Raw genomic sequence first — 5,637 nt, 5'->3', positions numbered from 1 at the left:
GTAGAGGAGACACAAGACAAGAAGGAACCATGCAGAGGAGACAGACACCCGTCCGTGTACTGTATGTTTCCAGTCGGCCCAGTGGCCCAGTGGCTACACATATGTAATTCCTTCTGCAGGTAACTATGAGGTGGAAAGTGGGAAGGGACCTTAAACTTTCTCAAGTACCTCTGCTCGCTCTTTTTCACATAGAGAACCTAGGTGTCACAAAGCGCACCTACAAGGTGTAGCTACTGCGTCACGGTGTCTTACCATGACAGGTTAGAGGTACTTAAGACCGAGTCTCACGGCCTACAAGCATGGTTCAGTGTTCACTCCAAGAAAGCACCACCTTCCAAGTGTTTCTATTCTGTTTTCTTTCCTGCCAACTCTGAAGACTCACACCCTGTAGTGCAGTGTCCTGCCTTGTGAGCTTGTGAGCTTCGCTTGTGTTTCTAGCACTGTGGGCAGCCATATGTGAAGGACTGTGTTCTGCTGCCTCTCCCCAAACGAATTACCCTGGGGGTCACAAGAGGCTTTGAGTGGGAATCAATCACAGTTGAATGTGGTTACCTTCTTTCTTTCCTGTCTGCAGGCAATTTATAAACCTTCAAGAGCTTCTCTGTGGCTACGAGTGCCCTCTGCCTTCTAATAAGTTTCTTTGCCTCACAATGATAAACTGCTCATGCAACAAAGACCTGGGATTGCCCTTGTTTTTTAATATGATGGAAGTTACCCCTCAACACCAAATTAGCAGCTCAGGCAGGAACCTATAACTTAAAAAAAAATGTGTTTTTCTATTTCTAAATCTTTATATTTTTTTTTACAATTTTACATATGTACACTTTGCGTACTTACTGACTAACCTCACCTCCTATGTCGTACCTCTCCTTACCCATTCATATCTTCCTTTCTGTACGCGTGCGCGCGCACACACACACACACACACACACACACACACACACACACACACTTGCGCTCGTGCATTTGTATGTGTTCCACTGAGATTAATGAGAGCTGCCTGTGTGACCATGGATTTGGAGAAATCTGTCGGAGCTTGGAGCATCAGCAGCATTGGAACCCATAACTTCACAGAATCCCTGTTCACAGATGGTCCCGCTCCAACCCCCACTCCGGCAGTGACTTTTCCATTGTCTTTTGAGAATCCAAGTCCCGACCACTGCTCTCTGGTTCCAGCTTTGAGACCCCTATCTCCTCTCATGCTGTTTAGTCCTGTGTAAGGTCTACAAAGAAATTCATCTATGTTTAAAGTATACTGGTTTTAGGGTAGTTCGACACACACAAACCAATCCATGCAAACACAGTACATAAACAGATTCAAGGACAGAAAAAAAACAGTATATATTGCTGTTACTTGGGATCTATGATGGTTAATGTTGATTATCAACTTTACTGTATTAAGAAACACCTATACAAATAGTGGATGTCTTTGGATGTGCCTTTGATGGTGTTTTCCAGAGATGATTGATGGATTAATTCCTTGATGAATTTACAGAATAACATTGCTGGGAGGTGATGAAACGGGCCTGTGCAGAGGAAATGAGTCTCACGGAGTGTGTCCTTGGAACTCTATCCAGTCTGTCTCCCTCCTGAATTCCTCCTTGTCCTGCCTCCTGTCTTCCATGAGGTGAGGGAGAGAGCTTCCTCTGAAACTGGCTCCTGTCACCATGGTGACACCTCATCCTGGATGCAGACACACTGAGACCAGTGACCACAGACTGCACCTCTGAAGCCCTGAGCCAAGGCACCCGCTCCTCCCTTTAAATTACCCTCAGGCCACAGTGACGCAAAGGTCACTGCTACAGACCATTGCTGCTGAGTACACTGTAGAGCTACACTAGCTATGCTATGCACTGACTGGAAGTCTATCAAATATGCCCTGAGACAATCCAGGAAGGATACTCAGTGACATTTCTTCTGAGGTCACGGGGGCAGTGACAGTGAGCAGTGATGAACAATGCTAGTATTTGTCCAAAGACACCGAGTAGTCAATACCTGTACCTGGACTCTTGGCCTAAAGGGACCATAAGACGGTAAGTGTAGACTGATTTTAAGTCTCCAAAATTTTTGTGGTAGTGTTGTTGTTTATTTGTTTTGTTTTGTTCGAGACCGGGTTTCTCTGTGTAGCCCTGGCTGTCCTGGAATACATACTCACAGAGATCCACCTGCCTCTGCCTCCGAGGGCTGAGTTTAGAGGGGTGTGCCATCATCATCATCACCCACCTCTGGTAGTGTTAAAACAAGGCGGATACATTAAACTCCATTTGCGTTTACGGGGTTCTGTAAATGTGCCTGCATGAAAGCATAGCCTGACCACATGAGAGAGCGAGATGGTTAGTGACAGCTGGATCCGCTCTAGAGTCACCTAGGAGACAATCCTCCAGGCATTCCTTTCCTGTATCACTGAGGCTAAATTAGTCTCTGAGTATATCTTGTTAAGTTAATTAAGGGGAGACCTGCCCATTGTTGTAGGGCTATATATTATACAGGCCCATATGCCTACATTATATGGTGGCCATAGTTTGCACCCGGCCTCACAGAAGGCAGTCACTTAGCCTTTCCAGACAAACCTAACAAAGGGTCAGGATATGCTAATATTGTTCTGCTCCTTTTTTGTAATTTGGAGAACGCAATTCAGCCTACGTGACAGAGCTGGCATACAGAGCAGAAAGATAGGAAGACGTGACAGAGCAGGCATAGATAGGTGTGGGCGTGACCTTAGACCTTTGCCTGGTTACCTAGGAAACAGAATACTAATAAATTTCTCCCTCAGTTTATGGTTTGGTATAAAAGCTGTTTGGAGAATAAACACAAGTGAATTTTCAGGATGTGAACTCAGGATTTCATGAGGGATCTCTGAAAATCTCCCTACTGATAAAGCCATGTGAATTATGTCTTTAATCCCACACCTCCCCTCTGGTCCAGAGAAATAATTTATGGTCCGGGCTGGCACCAGACCTCAACACATTCTGGGTGGCTCCATTCTCTGGTGTGTGATCCTGGACTGTATAAAAATGAGAAAATGAGGCAGCAGGACTACTATACAGGTCAAAGTTCTTGCCACTAATTCTGATGGCCTGAGTTCAATCTCCAGGGCCAACACGGTGGTAGGAGAGCTGCCTCCTGCAGGCTGTCTTCTGATCTCCATTCGTGGACTGTGCTCCCCTCTCCCCAAAAATAATAATAAATAAAATGTAATAAAATGTTTAAGAAGAAAAAGAAAAAGTGGACCAAATACAAGCATTAATCATTTTCTGCTTCCTGGCCATGGCTGGAATATGACAAGTCATCTCGGGCTCCCGCTGTCATGTCTTCCCTGCCATGATGACTGCACCCTAGAACTGTGAGACACCCTTTTCCTTAAGTTGCTTTTGTCAAGATGTTGTGCAACAGCAATAAGGAAAAAAAAACTAGGGGTGACAGTGGGAATGGGGTGACAGCAACTGGCACAGTGGTGATGTTGGTCCATGGGCAGGACCATAAGCTCTAGGCTCTGTTGGGTCAACTGTTATGCTGGGAGCAACCAGCAGGGCCTTTAAGTGGCTGTGAAGGCAGCAACATCCTGTACTTATCATCTTCATGGCGCCTCAGGTAGAGGGACTTCAAAAGTAACACCAAGCCCAAGTGAGGGTTGAGACGGGAGATACTGCCGACAAGGTCTAAAGGACAGAGTGTGATGCACACAGAGTCACAGCCTGCCTTCCCTGCACAGGCAGCACCACATCTACCGGTTACACCTGAAGCAGGTAACAGAAGCCAGAGGCTCTGGAGTATAGCCCACCAGAAGCAAGGTGCGCACCTGCCAAGGCCAGATGACATAAAGAGAATGCTGGGCTGTTGCACCAACAGGAAAGCAACCTGTCAGTGCTGAGAAGCCCCACGAAAGTTCAGGGAAGTCCAGATCCAGTGGACAGGTGAACCACTGATGGGTGAGACATAATGGAGGACTCACGGGGGTGTTGGGGAGTATCTGCAGGAGAGCACTCCAAAGTGTGCTCAGAAAGGACCCATGACCATTCGTTCCCATAGGGATGATGATTTCTTTGTGCACTGTAGACTGTGTATTTGCAGTTTAAAGAGAAAAGGCATTGAACCTTCTGTTGTGGAATATTTGTTTAATCATGTAAAGATTTGTTGCATTTGTTTTTGTTGTAGGATATTTGTTGGACTATGTAAAGATTTGTTGCATTTGTTTTTGTTGTAGAATATTTGTTTAACTATGTAAAGATTTGTTGCATTTGTTTAACTATGTAAAGATGTGGTGCTGTTTTACCTTGTCTGCCTAAGGCATCTGATTGGTCTAATCCAAGGCTGAATGGTCAATAGTAAGGGAGAAGGTATAGGTGTAACTTCCAGGCAAGGGAAATAAGTAGGAAGAGGAATTTAGGCTTGAGAAATAAAGAAATAAAGAAAGAAAGAAAGAAAGAAAGAAAGAAAGAAAGAAAAAAAGAAAGAAAGAAAAGGAGATTCCAGGGAAAAACCAGGGGCCAATCAACCAGACATGGAGGAATCAGAAAGGTAGTACATACAGAATAAAAGAAAGATAAAAAGACCCGAGGCAAAACATAAATGAAAAGAAACAGGTTAAATGAAGTTAAAAAGAACAAGTGGGGACAAGCCTAAGCTAAGGCCTAGTATTCACAATGAACAATAAGTCTCTAATGCAGACCTTGGCCAGGCCTGTGGGCTTAAGGCTTGACTTTCACAGACCAAGGAGGAGCAGAGCCATCTGCCAGAGTTTCACAGTGGAGGGCCTAGCTGTTACTTAGCAGCTTAAGGTTTGGCTCACATGCTCAGAGAACACTACGGGTGCACAATGACAGAGGTCCAGACTGAAAAAAAAAATCTTTAAACAGGTTACAGTGTGAAGAGGTACTTAAGAAAGAAAAGAAAATGGATATAGACAGTCACAGAAAAAGTAAATAGTTTAAAAATAATTAGGTAAAGTCTTTAAAGAAAAAGTAAAGTAGTATAAAAAGAATAAGCCATGTAATGATGGGAGATACACAGGGAGTCTGGATCCTGTATGGTGCGAATTTTTTGAGTGTTGCTGAGTGAACCACAGCTGCTAAGGGACAATGGACTGTAAAAGAAAATGCTGAATTACACCAGCCAAGATACTTTAGGGATGCTTTAACTTTAAAATGGAATTCAGAAAGTGTACTGTGTTGGGGAAAGATTATGTTTTTATTTCCACAGGAAATGAAAGGCTGTGGATTCCTTCAAAATTAATAGAGATCAGATTTGACTGAGGGAGACACCCTGAAAAATCCTGGCTACAGACATAAAGAAATAAACCTAGAAAACCTATACAGGTGACATATATGTTGATCCCTTGACATGGGAACAGCTCTGAGGCTAGATGAGACAGGGTAAATCTTATTGGTTACACAGTCCTCATGACTTACTATTACATGGCGTCTTTTCATATAGCATGGATAGAAGTTTGGTTATACAGGTCTATTGTAAAATATTATTTTAAGATCTGTTATATTTGTGCATGCTGTGGAACATTTGTTTTAGTGATGCAAAGATGTGTTGTCTTCTTTTATGTTGCATTTAACTTGTGAAGCTGTTTTACTTTGTCTGTATAAAACACTTACTGCTGCTGGTCTAACATAGAGCTGAATGGCCAAT

General features: G+C 43.6%; 1 protein-coding gene across 1 annotated transcript in view; it reads right to left on the bottom strand.

Annotated features, from left to right (window-relative positions):
* Window positions 1-5,637, bottom strand: part of Fam114a1 (family with sequence similarity 114 member A1) — a 70,093-nt gene that overhangs the window by 38,139 nt on the left and 26,317 nt on the right. The window lies entirely within an intron of this gene.

The sequence above is a fragment of the Microtus ochrogaster genome, linkage group LG1, assembly GCF_000317375.1.
Source record: "Microtus ochrogaster isolate Prairie Vole_2 linkage group LG1, MicOch1.0, whole genome shotgun sequence".
NCBI classification, from domain to species: domain Eukaryota; kingdom Metazoa; phylum Chordata; class Mammalia; order Rodentia; family Cricetidae; genus Microtus; species Microtus ochrogaster.
This window is presented reverse-complemented; position numbering and strand designations above follow the sequence as displayed.